This window comes from Mustela nigripes, chromosome 14 (assembly GCF_022355385.1).
Source record: "Mustela nigripes isolate SB6536 chromosome 14, MUSNIG.SB6536, whole genome shotgun sequence".
Taxonomy (NCBI): domain Eukaryota; kingdom Metazoa; phylum Chordata; class Mammalia; order Carnivora; family Mustelidae; genus Mustela; species Mustela nigripes.
In genome coordinates this window covers 20,252,883-20,255,171 of record NC_081570.1, presented here as the reverse complement: position 1 = coordinate 20,255,171, position 2,289 = coordinate 20,252,883, and positions in this window count along the sequence as shown.

Sequence of the window (2,289 nt, the reverse complement as noted above, 5' to 3'; positions counted from 1 at the left end):
AGAAGAGGTCTGGGACAAAGATAGAGTTTGGGGGACATTATCAGTATATACATAGTATTTAATGCCCTCAAACTGGATATTATTTTTACCTCGGAAGCCCATAGAGCAAGGGGAGCAGAGCCCTCTTCCTGAATCAAAAGGAAGTGCATCCAGTACAAGCTCTAGTCAGGAGGGGTTGTCTACAGAGGAGCCACGAGCAAGAGAGTGCAGAGAGGAGAGAGTGGTTTCACAAAAGCCAAGAGAAAAGCATCGAGAAACATTAGTCAATAGTGTCATCAGCTGCTGAGGGACTGAAGTGAGGACAATGATGGATGCTTCCTGAACTAACCTGGACACACACCTGTGTTTGCTGGATGTCTGTCCTGTCAAAGCGTGTCCCTCTTCCCTTATCAAGTCTTCCTCCATGTGTCTTTGGCAGCAGCAGGGTGTGCCCCTGAGGGAGCAGGAGAAGACAATTTTCTAGCAGTATTGTTCATAGTATAAAAGGAAAGGGGGGAAAAAAGAAATAATGATTGACAGAATAATGGATGAATAAATTGTGTTGTGCTTAGGAAGTCCAGAGAGGGGACCTTAGCTTCAACTGGGTCAGCTCTCCCAGAGTGTCATTGCTTACCTCCCATCCACCAACTCCAGAAAATCCTCATGTTAAGGAGGATGGTGGAGGTCTGGGGTGGAGAAAGGGGAGTTGATAAAAGTTAGAACTGTCTTCTATCACATATATGAATTTGGTATAGAAATTCAGAAATAGGGGCGCCTGGGTGGCTCAGTGGGTTGAGCCTCTGCCTTTAGCTCAGGTTATGGTCTCAGGATCCTGGGATCGAGCCCCACGTCGAGCTCTCTGCTCGGCAGGGAGTCTGCTTCCCCCCTTCTGTCTGCCTGCCTGCTTGTGATCTCTCTCTCTGTCAAATAAATAAATAAAATCTTAAAAAAAAAATTCAGAAATAAAACTTCTAAAAACTAATTTTTTTAAAAAAATTATTTTTCTGACTTTATTGAGATATATTGACATATAACTGGATCTAATTTCTATTATTTATCCAATCAACATGCACTGATGTATCGGGTACAGGGCTAGGTCTTAAAAGTACAGCCACAGAGATGCCTTGCTGGCACATTTGGTAGAGTGTGCAACTCTTGATCTTGGGGTTGTGAATTTGAGCCCCTTGTTGGGCGTGGAGATTACTTTTTAAAAAGTACAACAACCAATACAACCAAGTCCCCTGCTGTCATGAAGCTTCCATTGTAGGGGTTGGGGAGACAGCTGATACAGGAGTAAACAAGCGTATAATATAATTTCAGGGGATGATAAGTGCTCAGATTAAAAAAAAATAATAAAGCAGGGCAAAAGGAGAGAGAAAATGGGAGAGGCTCTATTTTCAATGGAATTGTCAGGAATGTGCCTCAGGACTAGGCCTGTCAGCAGGCACTTGAGTGAAGGATGGGGTGGAGGAGAGAGGAAGGGGTCTTCCAGAAAACAGCAGGGTAAAGATTATCTAGTCTTCGTCATCTGTCCATACTGACAGGTCTTGCAGAAAACAGGTACAGCCAGTGAGGTTAGGAGGAAACTCAGGAGAGTGCTGAGTCTCAGGACCAAGTGAAGAAAGGTCTTCAAGAAAGAAGTGATCACTGGGGCCCTGGCTGGCTTAGTTGGAAGAGCACACAACTCTTTGATCTCAGGGTTGTGAGTTCAAGCCCCCCGTTGGGTGGAGAAATTGCTTGAATAAATAAGTAAACTTTAAGGGGAAAAAAAAAGCTGTGATCATTGGTAAAGGCTGATAAGAGCTTTGGCAGGGTGGACAAGAGCAGTTGCATGGGGTTGGCAGGAGGAAAAGCCTGACTGAGATCTAAGTTCAAGACAGATGGGGCGGGGGGAAAAAAGGAGAGAATGGGAGGTGAGGAAGTGGAGTCAGTGCGTAGAGAGAAGCATTTAGAGGATTTGGAACACACCAACCAAGGATAATTTTAAGATTGTGAGAGGCAAGAGAAGATTTACCTTTCTATTTTCTCAAAGGGGGCTATTACAGTAAAAGGGAAATTTGATGGTGTGGGGGGAAGTTCAATGAACAAAGCCTTTGAGTAGGTGAATAGGGATGAGATCCAGGATACAAATTGAAAGTTGTTGTGAACAGTAGTGGCAGGAGTAACTTAGAGTCTGTCCACACCTTCCCAAGAGCTGTACCTAAGTTCTGGGAAGTTTTTGAGCTGCAAACACAGGTGGGTTGGAGCAGGGTAAAGATTATCTAGTCTTCGTCATCTGTCCATACTGACGTCCTCTTTCCCATCTGGTGT